Source organism: Balaenoptera physalus (genome assembly GCF_965194825.1).
Source record: "Balaenoptera physalus genome assembly, chromosome: 17".
Lineage (NCBI taxonomy): Eukaryota > Metazoa > Chordata > Mammalia > Artiodactyla > Balaenopteridae > Balaenoptera > Balaenoptera physalus.
The window spans coordinates 53,548,479-53,563,260 of NC_138895.1; the positions used below are offsets into that span (position 1 = coordinate 53,548,479).

At 43.0% G+C, this 14,782-nt stretch overlaps 1 long non-coding RNA gene across 2 annotated transcripts in view; it reads left to right on the forward strand.

Moving 5' to 3' along the window:
* Positions 1-397: 397 nt before the first annotated feature.
* LOC309647231 overlaps positions 398-14,782 on the forward strand; it is a 35,050-nt gene continuing 20,665 nt past the window's right edge. For both annotated transcript variants that reach the window (XR_014255871.1, XR_014255872.1), the window contains exon 1: positions 398-2,135. This is a non-coding gene — a long non-coding RNA (uncharacterized lncRNA). The remainder of the gene's footprint in view (positions 2,136-14,782) is intronic.

Sequence of the window (14,782 nt, forward strand, 5' to 3'; positions counted from 1 at the left end):
ATGCCTCGATGAGTCACCAAATGCTTATTGTTAAGCTGGAGCTTAATTTCTGCCTTGACTAACTCAGCTTTAGGCATCCGAACCTGCAAGGACTGTGCTCAGGAAGTGGGTCCAGGAGTGGCTAAGGAGAGGGCAGGGAGCTTTCTGCAAAGGCAGAAAAGGGGGACCTTTACCAGTTTGTTTTCCGATTTAAATTCATCAGGACAATCTATTCCTAATGCAGAGCATGTTTTGATTTTGTGAAAGAATTACTGCTCACTCCTCCACTTTTGATTTATTAGTAAGTGATCACCTGGATGATGAAAGGCCTAGGATACCATTTGGTTGGCAACGTGAAGCACTTGTGAATCTTCTCCCGTATTCCATTTTCTGGTTTTCTTTTTGAATTATTTCCTTATAGGAGGGTTTTCCTTATAGTCACCATGTGAATTATGCGGGTTACTGCTTGATTTGCTATATGCTTCTGTATTATTACAGAGTCATGAAGCTCCAGGAAAGGTTTAAATAGAGCAGCTCTAGAGCATTTTCCCAGGAGGGGTCTCATTTGGTACTGTGAGGTTTTCAGGACCAGTAACTGTCCCAGTTTTGTCGAAAAACCTTCTCCCCTGTCTATCTGCCACTATAAAGTTTGATAAAATTTCCCACTTTCCCAACCTCCCTTTAAGCTAGACCTGGTTCAGGCAAATGAGATGGGTGAGGGGATTTCTGGGAAGGATTTTTCCTCATTGATAAAAAGAGAGTAGTAAACAAGGATAGTACTTTCTTACCACCTGGCTACCCACCTGCTTCCTGCCTTTGACTTTAGCCAAGTAAGATGGCTGCAGCTGCGACAGCCACCTTGTGACCACGAGGGCTAAGTCTCTCTTCAAGGGAGTTGCAGAGATGTCAGACTCAGTGCCATAACATAAGAGGAAACCCAACTAAAAGGGGTTTAAACCGTAAGGACATTTATTGTTTCCTTCGTGGTAGGTGTTTCCATAATCTACAGCTAAAAACAGCCTAACAACAGCTAAAGCTCAATCTCCAAAGTTCAGAGAGCTAATGCTAAAGCCAAGGAATCTTCTCTACAGGAATTCTCTTCCTTTATGCTTCTCTGACTCTGTATATGTAGTGTATCAAGTTAAAGAAACACAAACTCCTTCTACAACTGAACAATAAGAGGTATGGATAATAGTATAGAAAAAGATGTCATGTCAAATTATGTTTAATTTCAAGAATCTTTAAAATTGACCAAATCCAGCCAATAAGATAGCAAATGCAAGACTGAGAGTAGGTCCTAAAGATGCAAATATCTATATAACACTGAAGTCCGAATTAAGGCAAAACAATGTGAGAGCTTTGCAATCTCATACTCTATGATTTAAATGACTTAATAATAATTTAATTTGCCCCTGGTCTCCTTTAGATCCTCCTCCACCCTGAAGTCAAGCTGTGAGTGAGCACATTCTCTTATTATCCGCAAAATAACCAGCATAAACTGGGAGCAGTTCCCCGGTGCTCTGAGCTGTATCCAGACACTTCCCTTTGGCTTTCTGTATCGAGTCTCGCGGTGTAGAAAGTGAAACTCCTCTCTAACGTTCTGAGCTTTCCTGAAAGGACTTGGCCTTTTGTTCATGTTTTGCCTACATTAGAGGCAAACGTAAAGTTGGTAAAAGGCTTGGGCGTGCAGATGGCATTTTGAATATAACCCTTTAAGGTACAGAACCTATGGGATTTGAAAATCAAAATTACGTTTGCACTGGCAGCTTGTATGCAATAAGGTTCATCTCCAAGTAACTTGAAAGAGCCGAGATCCTAAGCTGCCTGAATCAGCCTTTTGAAAGGAAAAGACGAGCAGCTCAGCAGGCCATGACTGTGTTACTTCAGCGACTACAAGATGCTCAAATGTGCCAGATCTAAGCGGAGTAACGCACTGTGATGTGTTCGGAGGAAGAATTGGATTCCACAAGACAAGAAAGCCACTGATAGAGACTTTTATGCAAGTTGATTAATAAACTTCTGAAAGGATTACACCAAAATCAATGGCTTCCTCTAGAATAACGTACAACAGGACGTGAAAACTCCACTGACATCTGGCAGCAGAATTCACTGCAGGAAGGGAGCTGGTGCAGGTAGGATGACTCACGGGGAAGCAGGTAAGATCTGGAGGGCTTGGGTATTGACTGGCCCTGCAGAAGCCTGGAAGGAAATGGCTAACTGTTCAACTCAAGGGGCATTTTTTGTGCTATTGAACGAGGGTATGAGAGGAGAGGTGGATGGGAGGGGAGAGGCGTGAAGACATGGTGTGAGGCTGAGCAACTATAGAGCATTAAGTAGTCCAAGCACAAGGATGCTTGAAGTTCAACCTGAAGTTCTTTGAGAGGTAAACTCTTGTTTGGTCTCCCTCCAAATCTCCAATACAGTGATCTGATAAACACAAACACTGCCTTTGCGTGTGAATGTTTTTTGTGGGATTTGAGGAAGGGGCTGCAACTTACATCTGAATCTGTGCAATGCAGACCAGAGATAACGTCCATGGGGTGGCAAGGCAATGAGTAGATTGAAGAGGTGGGAGCCAGAGGGGAGCATAAGAATTTAAAGGCACCCTTCCCCCACCCACATTTGCTGGAACTGTTTGGAAATCATGGAGAGGGTTTGAGGGCTTGAGTCATACCATCCCATTACTTGCATTAAGACTTGTGAGGCCCCTATTGGATGGGGAGTTGGGCGCCTTCCTCAGGCTCTTCTGTGCGCCTGTGGGGTGAGCTGAGTCTTCTGTGGCTCTGGGCGCATCCTCTACTCTCCTGCATCCTGCCCTCTGCCCTGAACGCTGGCCAATGTGACCCGGCTTCCGGTTGGCCTTGGCTCATGGGGAGCCCAACGCAGAGCCTCTGCAGGAGGTTAGAAGGAGGGAGGAGAGTGAAGTCAGCGTTTCTATTCCCCTGACCTCCTCCCTCTGAGGTCACTCTGAGTTAAATGTGGCCTTGTCTGAAGATCACTTGCTTCCTTGTATAAGGGGACTGTCTTTCTTTCCAGGTTTCAGTGACCATTCCTTTCTTTTCTACCTCAGCACTAGATGGGGTGATCAACCATCTTCGTCTGCTGGAACTGAGGGTGTTCCCAGGACATGGGATTTTGAGTTTTAAAACTGGGACAGTCCTGGGCAAACAGGGACAAGTTTGTTCCCTTACCCTAGGAACGGTTAATAGCTCCTCTGCTGTTTCTAACTTCAGGTTACTAAATTATCCCCTGTGGTCCCCCTACACCCCATCCCTTTCTTTGTAAATTGTCCTTTTGTCAAACAAACAAACACACTCTCCCAGAATTATTTTACTCAAGGGCGTTGTCTCTTTTCTGTTGGGACTTGACACTGGGCGTCCATGAATACTCATGTCCTCTCTACTTAGGTTTCTTCTACTGCCAAATAAAAGGTTTACACTAGAACATTCCCTTACATCTTTCCGGCTCCAACATCATGAAGTTGTTGAAAAGGACACCATGATCTTTATCTCTCTTTTTTTAAAATTTATTTATTTTTTATTTTTGGCTGCATTGGGTCTTCGTTGCTATGCGCTGGCTTTCTCTAGTTGCAGCGAGTGGGGGCTACTCTTCGTTGCGGTGCTCAGGCTTATTGTGGTGGCTTCTCCTGTTGTGGAGCACAGGCTCTAGGCGCGCAGGCTTCAGTAGTTGTAGCACACGGGTTTAGTTGCTCCGCGGCATGTGGGATCTTCCCGGACCAGGGCTCGAACCCATGTCCCCTGCGTTGGCAGGTAGATTCTTAACCACTGCACCACCAGGGAAGCCCCGATCTTTATCTCTTAAAATTTTGTAACTCTACTTAATTCATACTGTCATCTTCTGGTAATTCTGCCTAAAGAATTCTTGAGGGCATCCGATTACCAGGCCTCAGCTCTGCCCTGGGGAAACTGAGATGCAGGGTACATAGTCCCGGCCCTGGAGAGGGTCATGTGCGGTCTAGGGGGAGGGAAAGAGGGAGATGCCAGACTGTCAGCAGATTATTTCAGCACAATGTGCTACATATATGCTAAACGAGATTTATACAAGGTGTCCTAGAAGCCCAAAGAGGGGTAGCCAACTAAGCCTAGGAGGTCACGGAAGGCTTCCTGGAGGAAGGGACACCTGAACTGAGTTTTAAATAAAGTGTAGGGCCCAGGTGTTGGGGCAGAGGACATGAAAAGGGCAGGCAGAGTATTCCTTGCAGAGGCCTGGAGGAGGCCAAGGACCTAAGTCCTAAGAGGAATATGGGAGGATTTGGGGGTGGAGTAAATTAGCTGTTCAGTTTGGGTGGACCCTAAGATGTGAGGCAGGAGACGAGTCTGGAGAAGTAGGCAAGGCCAGATTATAGAGGGTCTGGCAGGCTGCTGAAGAAGGTGACCCTTTACCTTGTGGATGACGGAAAGCCACTACATGATGAGCTTTGCCATTGAGCAGGGTGATCTAATATTTAAATATCCAGTTTCTTTCTGAAAATTAAACACAAAGAGCCCCTCTGAACCACCACCAACAAAAAATAATGTGTGTTCAGCAAACTTCCTGAGGTCTTGCTCATACAATGGAACTTGAAATCCACATTTTTAGTTATATGAAATGATCAAGTGATGCTGCTATTAGGAAAAGTCATCAAACTCTGCCCCAAAGCCTTCTCTGCAGGAAAAATAGCAGATACTAGGCTTGATAGATTCACCTTGATTGTCTTCATTCATTTATTTCAATATTCATTTTGGTTCACCCAAATTTTGAGGTTTTGAGGACAAAAACTATATCTTATTTATATTTGCCTCACCAGCAATTAAGACATTGTTTGGCACATGGAGGGGTCAATAAATATTTGTTCCATGAAAAATGTCTGTTCCACTGAGTGCCTGCTGAACAGTAAGTACCAGCTGCACTAAGGCCAAGAAGTAGAGTAACAAGACCCAAAGTTTCTGTCCTCAGTACATTAAAGGCTGCGGGTGGACCTTGAATTGAACAAACCAACTATAAAAGGACATTTTTGTTCTTTTAGTGAAATTTGAATGTGGAGTGGGTACTAGATGAAATCATTATTATTTTGTTAGGTGTAATAACAGCATTGTGGTTGTATGACAAAACATCTTTTTTTAAATGGTAAAATTCAAAGTATTTAGAGTGAAATAACACAATGTCAGGGATTTACATTAAAATATTGTCACTTATGCCTCAAAAAGTTTGTTTAAAAACAAAAAAATATATAAATTACCGCCAAAACAAGAAAGAAAGAAGGAAAGAAGGAAAGAAGGAAGGAGAGATGGGAGGAAGGAGGGAGAGAAGGAAGAAGCTAGCTGGTTCCAGTCTAGGAGAAGCTTCTAGATTTGAAAACGCAACATTTGCAGTGTTACATACACTGGTGAGTAAATTCGTTTTGCGATGGGGCGTGAAGAAAAGCATAATTACAGTGTGGATAGAGACCAAGAAGCATGAATCCTAGAAGAGGTATATTTTGAGTCAGGTCTCTTAGGTTCATAACAAGAGCTCATGTCAAATTGAAGTCACCCTTTCCTGTTCTCTATTTTAGTAGAACAATGTTTCTCACTTCCTCTCCAAGTATAGCATCCTTTAGAAGAAACATAATGGGGTAAGACACTCTCTTGTGATAACTTGGTTACAATAAATAAAAATGATCTGAGTAGTTATCTAGAGATGATGTTCCTTGGTGGCTAACCATGTGACCCTGGTTACTGACAGTAATAACATGATTGTTTATTTCCCAAATTCATGAAAATCTTACAGAGTATCTACTCTGTCTTGAGTGATGCATTAGACATGGCAGCAGAAAACAGGACAAAGTTCCTGCCTTCACGATGCTTACATGCTTGGGCACTATGGTCATAGTTTACAAACAGCTTTTGTGTATAGGATTGTTTTCTTGGCTTCGATCTTGAAAACAATCTGGTGAGGTTAGCTGCTGTTTATATGACCTTCCTTTCAAACGTAAGGGTGGGTTGGTTCATGCCTTGCTCATGGTCATGCTAATAAATGGCAGCAAGTATGATTCAAACTTGGATCTTCTCACTTGGAGTCCAGCCCTGTCCCCAGCACACCACAGGCTGCTCTTTCTTATGTTGCATCTGTGAACCAAAATGCAATGCAGGTGCCATGTGCACATGGCTGGATGTCTGGAAGGGGGGAGCAGTGCCAGTTCTTCTGGCCACAAGCACACGTTCTACTTGGAACTGCTCTGTGGTGCAGCTCTGAGGGCGGCTCTGTTAACTACCAGCACGTTGTGACACTCCAGGGGAGATTTTCTGTTACCAGTTAATTATCACTTAAATTTGTCAAGAAGGGAAAAAGCACCTCTCACATCTTATTTTAAAATATAAAAAACCTTGGAAAAGTTTGAGGGTGATTTGCTGCTCTTCCAGCTCCGCAGGCGGCCCCGGCCAGACCTGAAACAAGTATTGGCAGAAGGGCTGTCAGTGTGGTGCCCCTGAGGCACTCCACGGGGGTGGCAATCCCAGGCCGGAGACTGCACACCGAATAAGATGCAGACGACACTGGTGAGTGCCTGGGAAGGGAAGAGAGAGGATGGAAATGGAAGATGGATCTCAAAGCAAGGAACTGGAAATGATTTGTACCCAGAAGGGTTGCTGATGCCAAGAGAATAAAGCCAGACACAAAAGACCACATATCGTAGGATTCCATTTATGTAAAATATCCAGAACAGACAAATCCATAGAGGTAGATAGAAAACAGATTAGTGGTTGCCAGGGGCTGGGAAGCGGGGAGGAAGGATGGGGGTGCAGTCGTGGGTCCTTAATGGGTACAGATTTCCTTTTCGGGTGATAAAGATGCTCTGGAACAAGGTGGTGGTGAAGGTTGCACAATATTGTGAATGTACTAAATGTCACTGATAGTAATTTTTATGTTAGGCGTATTTTACCAAGTTAAAAAAATATATATATATATATATACACACACACACACACATAAACTTAAAAGAATCATCTTACTGGTTGGTTAATCTCAAAACTATTATAATTTTGCAACACACCTGATGAGTGGTCATCCAGATTTTATCAGAATATCTTCTCTGAGAAGAGCATTGTCATCTCAAAAGTAAGCTTATTTCATTTTAGGAAGCCTTGATCGTTAGAAAGTTCACTATTAAAGTGACTTAAAAATCTACGAGAGCGAGAGTGACAGAGAGAGAGAGAGAGAGAGAGAGATTGCCCAGTGATTAGGATGAAAGGGTATCATGTACCTCAGACATTTCCCCCACTTATATTTATATCTGTGCCTTGAGAGACTGCAGTTGCATTTCTGGGCAAAGGGCAACAGTCTTGCAAAGACAGCGGAGTGAGAGTGTGCTCCAATCTAGAGCAGAGTTGCTACATTTCCGGATGCAGAAGTTCTGTCTGGGATTATTCCAGACCTTGGACTGTAGAATATTCAAAATCTAACTTTATGGAGCACTGCACCTGATAGACAGGAATCTAGGAAAAATTTCAGAATTTTCTGTGGGAAGAAATATACTCCCATGCTCGTTTTAAGATGAGAAAATAGGTTCCCACTTGAAAAAAAATGCATGAGAAAAACCACATTACCAGAAATCTTATGGGTTTTATAAGCAGATCTACAATACAAAGTCTTTAAATGATGAAACCCTCAAGGACTTTGATTTGACTTATAAAATACAATTTGTCCACTTTTCCAAAAAACGTCTACTGTGTAAATTCAAGCACTCATGCGCCTTTCCCTTTATTTATATGCTATAACCTAAATAGCACAGACACATACATAGTTTAATATTAGGAGAGATTAATAGTCTAGAAATTATTTTATAATCTGGTTTAATTAATAATGAAAAAAATCAGTAGAAAAAAGTAAGTGGTTCCCTCTGAGCAGGGCTCAGGGAGTACTGGTGGGAAAGGACGCTAGCAGTTTATTTTGATTCTGATTCACCCAGGGCAGGGCTCCCAGTCCCAGCTCCCTTTCGCGCTTCTCACAGCTCCTCGGAAGTGCCCTGAGTAATGAGGGCTCCCTTCTACGGGGGTGCCAAAGAGCTTTGTGGCAGAACAAAGGAAGATGTGAATTTTGTCCCTGGGAACTAGCGCTGTTTTTTATTTTGAAAGCCCTGCTTTTAGATGGTTCCCAGCATAGGAACATTTGAACAATGTCTTATCTTTCATCATCATTGCAGCGGAAAAATACTAGCCTGAGGCTGTGGGCTGCTTAAAGCTGTCAGAGCCTGCCCACCTTTCGTATTTCGTGATGACTTGATGACGTTAGAAGCTTTCTGCCACCCATACTCAGATCTGACTCAACATGGGAAGAATCCAGAAATACCAGAGCAATTCAGGAAAAACGGAAGAGCAGCAAGGGAGAAGCCAAGAGGAGAGGAAGCTTTGTTTTCGACCCGGATTGAAGGAGACAGAACCAGGTTAAGACACAAAGGATGTGAAAAACATTTATCTTTCCCAGAAAGTGGTGAAAGCTGGGGAACACAGGACCCACGCAAAGCTCCTATTCACTGAAGCTTCGAGGCCTATGATTTTCTCTAACTGTGGGAGGGGCAGGTGGTTTGAGATGAAGGAGAGGCCCAGAACGCAGTGTGATGGTGACAACTTTGCTTCTCCCTCCCTTCCTGTGGATTGATTAGGCAGGCGGGCAAATCGGTGTGCAAAGAATAGGTCTGCTGGATAACAGCTGCGTCAGTGGCACGTTATGCAGTTTTGCAGGCACATACTGATCTGCAGTCGCAGAGAAATGAAATTATATGAGGCCAAGGGCTCTGCGGTGCCAGCTTCAGGGCTAAGCGTTGGCCTGGCCACTCTCTGCTCCTGGAAGGGTTTTATTTGCAGTCTGTCTCACAGCCTGCAGTTCCCTGCTGTGCCCTCCCTAGCCCGGAGGTGGTGTTTACTCACTCAGGTGAAGAGGACATTTTAACTCTCCATCTTCTCCTCCAGCGTGCAGTATTGATTTTCTGCTGGAAGGAAGGAAGAAAGACCTTTCTTCAAAGTACCTTTGGAGGCAGAGTTGGCCGTGGATCGGGTTTAGTGAGAAAGGACCCATATTCAGGGAACGTGGAATCTCTTTCTCAGTTGCAAATTGTGTTTGTGCAATTTACTAGTCATAACAAGTTCATGTTTCACTGTTAGTTGTTCAAGAAAAATCCAACAGATTGAAGCTGCTTCATCACTTGATTAGTCTAAACAAGTTCGGATAATTAGCTTGGCTAATTAATACCTATGTCTAGTGTGCAGTTTGAGTTGACATATTTTGAAGGTGGTGACAGTTCAAAAATGTAGAAATAATTACTCCATAAAACTGGGCATGAGGCATAGTTCCATGGGATTTCACCTTGAATATGCAAATGCTCTCCCTTTTGAAATGTGATTTGCAACAATGAGGAGTATTTGAAAATTCTCCAATCTGGAAATGCTTTTTTTTTTTTTCCAGGAGTTTATGGAAACCCTGATCCTGCCTTGAAGGCATAAAATGCTTTCCAGTAACATCTAATAAAGGAAAAAAATGAACAGAGCTATCTCTTGCTCTAAAATCTCAGGTATATAGTATGCTGAATTTGTAGTCTTGATAAAGCAGAGAATTAGTTTTTTATTACTTTGAAATTAAGTGCTCAAGTTCAATGCCTCCCCATCACTTCCCAAATTAAGTACAGATTCCCCAGCCTGGGTTTCAAAAGGCCTGAACCACATACCCAACCTCTACAGGCCAAATGTGAGATTGCAAAGTACTTTTATTAAATATAAATACCACAAGATACTGTGCTTAGGTGTAGGGGAAATTCCGGAGGCCATGAGTGAGAGGAAAAGACAGGAGACCAAAGGAAAACAGATTTATCGATTCATTGATTCCTTCGAGGTCTATTTCCTGAGAAGTAACCGAAGGAGATGCATGGTGAATGGTACTCAAAAGAATCATAAAATGAGAAAAATGTCATTAATAAGTTATTGGCAGCTGGAGGTGGAAATACTAATTTACTCTGCAGCATGCCTTCTTTGTTTTGGAAAGGACCAACTTTGGTGGTGCCATGTAGTTATTGAGATGTTGGGCAGAGAATTCCCTGGCGGTCCAGTGGTAAAGACTCCGTGCTTTCACTGCCGAGGGCCTGGGTTCGATCCCTGCTGAGGGAACTAAGATCCCACGAGCCGCGCAGCGGGGGCCAAAAAAAAAAAAAAGATGTAGGGCAAATGTGGATTGGGACCAAGGAGGGTTCTTGGAGGAAGGGAACAAATCCCTTTGCGTTGAAGTTTAACGTTCTGTGTCTGATGGGTTGAAATGACCATGCCTGAGGACAGCTGTTTATAAATAAAGATCTCAAGAGGAAACTCATCTTAAGGAGGAAGGCAGTCTAGAGTGGTGGCCAAGGCAGCGCATCATTAGAAAAAGACACAGGGCATCAGGGCATGGCTGATGCTAGAACACCTCTTGGCCAAGGAGCGTGTGTGTGTGTGTGTGTGTGTGTGTGTGTGTGTGTGTGTGTAAACGTAAAGAGCTGAGTCAACAACAGATTATGGCTTTGGAAGGCCAGGCCAATCACAGAGTTCTGTGAGCACTGCTGTGTGTGAGCCTGGAGGAGAGATGCTCCTCCAGACCTTCCCTCACCTGAGGAAATACCGTCACGGCAGCAAGTTCCTGTGGCCTGAGCATGACCGGGAGTGGACAGGGCTGCTCGGGGCTGCCAGAGTGCCTGGTAGAGGGCACTTCTTTTGGCAGAGACTCCATGTTGCACAGCATGGGGCTTTTCAAAATATAGGCACAATTTTCCAATTTATTGGAGTTCTTGACTTATCTTGTAGCTGGGGGGTTGGGAGGAGACTTTCTATTGAGGAAGGCATGCATTATTGAGATAAATGGAAATAAGGATCTGAGATGGTTGGTTTTAAAACAAAATTAAATGTGACCTAATCTTTCTTGCGCCCCAAAATGGGCAAATCAGTCAGGGCTCTTCAGACAAACTCTATCTATCTATCTATCTATCTAATCTTCTATCTATCTATTTTCTTTCTATCTATCATCTAATCTATCTTCTATCTATCTATCTTCTATCTATCTTCTATCTATCTATCTATCTTCTATCTATCTTCTATCTATCTATCTATCTATCTATCTTTCTTCTATCTATCTATCTTCTATCTATCTATCTATCTATCTATCTATCTATCTATCTATCTTATCTATCTGGCCTATCTGTCGGCAATTATACCAATAAGAAGGGAGAGAGACAGAGAAAGAGGGAGAGATTTATTTTATGGAATTGGTTCATGTGATTATGGGGGCTGCCAAGCCCCAAATCTGTAGGGCTGGCAGGAAGTCTGGAAATTTAGGTGAAAGTTGATGTTGTAATTTTGAGTCCAAGATCTGTAGGGCAGGCCAGCAAGCTAGAAACTCAGGCAGGACTTCTATGTTACAATCTTTTAGGCAGAATTCCTTCTTCCTTGGGAATCCTCAGTGTTTGCTCTTAAGGCCTTTAAATGGTTGGATAAGGCCTACTCACATTATGGAGGATAATCTACTTTACATAAAATCAGCTAATTGTAAACGTTAGTACATCTACAAAACATCTTCACAGTAATATCTAGACTAGTATTTGACCAAACAACAGGGCATCTATAGTCTAACCAAGTTGAACTGTAAAATTAACCATCACACTGGGGAAACAGGCCAGGCTGGTCATTTACCAAAGAAACTTCCAACTTGGTAATGGAAGAGTAAATTTATCACAAAATGAAGTATGCAAAGTAGTATGTGGTATGTGTCATAAAAGGGATGCAAACTAAGTGATATAGGGGTTCTGAGGAGTGGAGTTAGCAGAAACCTGGGGGCGACCCAGACAAGGACATTTCAGATAGAAGCAAAGGCCAGAACAGTTTCAGAGGAAAGTCTCAGAGGAAAGCATTGAATTGACATAGCAGAGCATAGCATGAGACATGTAGGAAAGCACTAGAAGACTGCAACAGACCGGACACTGAGACTTCAATGGAAAGAGAGGGGGGCTGGTGGGAGTTTCTGAACACGGCAGTGCTTTTGTATACAGTTACAGGGGGTTAAGGGTGTCACGGAAGGCTTGATTTTTTTAATATGGTAGAAATGTGATTAGAATTGTGCTCCAGGAAGACTACTATAGTAAAGGTTTTCTGGATAAATGTGACAGAAAGTGATTCAGGATAAACAGTTGGAAGGCTCATAGCTATTATGCAGTGAAGGATGGAAATCAGGGTTGAAGCTGTAGCAATTAAATTAAGGGGTCATGTTTTAAAGATATGACAGAAGTCAATCTATAGGACATGTCAATTAATTGAGGGTAAAGCAAACAGGAATGGGAAGAGTAAAGGCAGATATTAATATTTCCAGACAATATGAATGAAAAAGTAAGGGTAATAATAACAGGACTAGAGAATTCAGGAAGAGAAACTGGTATGGAAGACAACGTAATGATTTCATCTTCTGACATCTTGAGTTTGACATGCTGGAGGGACAATCTGGTGAAATTCTTTAGAACCCAGTTATAAACATGGTCTGGAACTCAGGAAGGAGGTCAGGATTAGAAATCTATGTTTGTTTCTAACGATTGTCTAGGTTAAGGTATGTCTGTGATACTCCCATGGTGGAGTCTTCGCCCTTCCAGGCAAATATCTCTTCATATTTACAAGGACAATACCATAGAGTGGTTAAAAGTTTTTCTTTTGGCTTCAGCGAGGTCCTACCCAGTTATTTACAGACTCTGTAAACATTGGGGGTGTTACTGAGCCTCCTTCTGCCTTGGTTTCTTTATCTGTAAGTTGGGAACAATAACATCAGGATGGTTGCATTTGCTAAGTTAATATGCATGAAATACCTGGCTGGGCTACTGTTACACTCCTGGGACTCTTAACAGAGGTGCCTTTCCTCCTGTGGCTCAGATCTTCAGCTGTGGATACCAGACATCCCTCCCTCTCCTGCCCACCCCAAATCTCACATGAAACTCCTTTTCCTCTGCCAGTACGAGGTGAATTCACCTGGAGTGGTGAGAAAGTGCAATCCTTACCTGTCTGTCTATGAATATTCTTCTTTATTCTCCTCTATATCTTGAGAGATTAGTTGATGATGTGAAGGTTGGGTTGTACCCTTAGCCTGAGGATGTGTATCTCTGGTTTAGGTCCACTTATATAGACAGAAAAGAAGTTTTCTTTACCTGTTCCCTGGAAGAAGAAAAATCAATCCTTAATCAGACAAACGTACTTGTGTAGAGATGATGGCTGAAGCTGCAGGAGTGGATGGCATTGCCACTGGAGTGGGTGTAGAAAAAGAAGAGCATCTAGAACAGAACCTTGGTGGATATTATCATTTTTGAGTCTTGGAGAAGAAAAACTTGCTATAGTTATCACAAATAAGACAACCATAATTAATAGCAAGAGTCTTATTTCTTTTGTTCACCACTGTATCACCAGCATTTATTCATTCAACAAATACTTATTGATATCTATGAAATATAAACCACTATAATAGGCATTGTGCACATAGCAGTGAACACATTAGGCAAACAATTTTGGCTTTCATGGAGCTTAGACTGTAGTAGGCACTTTAAAAAATACTTGTTAAATGAATGAATAAATAGTTGAACAAGAAGCATGTCTGCAGAAAGGGGGCCTCTAGTATATGCAAGCACTGCATTTGGTAGGCACTGGGAAGTCTGTAAAGGAATAAAGATAGGAGGTGATTCTTGGAGGATGGACAGGATTTAGAGGAATGGAAAGAAGGGCGAATGTTCGGAAGACGGATGCAGGGAAAGCTCAGAGATGGGTATTTGCATAATGTCTTTAAGGAGTAATAAGACAGTGGCTGGCAAGTTTGGGGGAGCATTCAGCTGCCCACAGGAGTGGAGAGGAAGAGAGTAGAGATAATGAGGTCAAAGAACTTGACTCATGTTGCAAAATAAAGAACATGAGGTTCCTATTTTGAGCAGGAGCCTTCATCCATTATCTCCAAATCAACAAATTTGACCATTACAGCATTTGCTGGTCAGTAAGGAGAGGAAACTAGCATCTGTTAAGCTTCTACCAAGTGCCAAACATTAGATCAGCAGCTATGCGTATACGGGACTTAAATGAATTTATCTCCACAACATTCATGTGCACAACCATCCTATTTCTTTTCTTATTAAATCAGGTTATATCTGGATTGGCTCAGACCAGCCAGGGTTGGTGAGAAATTGAATTTCCGTTTTTGCTGGAGAGGAATAGGCTTCGGCTCCCTTGCGGGGCGGGGCAGGGGAAGTGCCGTAACCTCAGGATCTGCACAAGCCAGGAAGCTTAAAAAGGACTTCTGGTGTTTGGTCCACTGTTACTAAGACGTTTATATTGTGTCTCCTCTCTTCGTCAGCTTAGTGCCTGGACCATTGCTCCTGCCTCCCAGCCTTGAGGTGCTTGATGTCAAGTCCCCACTCATCCACTGGGGACCTCCAGTAGGGCTTCTGCCATCTTTAGGAGCAGGTTGCTGGCTCTCCTCCGGGCCCCAGTCCTCTCAGTACCTGGGGTGGGACACTCGCTTCCTCATCAAAACACCTGCTCCTCCCCATCTTTCATCCATAACTGCCCTCCCATACTCTCCTGTGCGGAGGTTGTCTTCAGGGCAGCTCATGCAACCAAAGAAAAAGTTCTTTCCCTCTGTGGCCAAGAAGTCTAAGACACGGGCCTATTCTGCCAGGACATGGGAGGAGGAGGGAAGAGGGGAAAAAAGAAAAAAAAAATCAGTTCTTCATTTTCTGGCATTTCCTAGAGAAGCAAGAATAATACAAAAATTAATATGCCAGTGTGTTATCTCG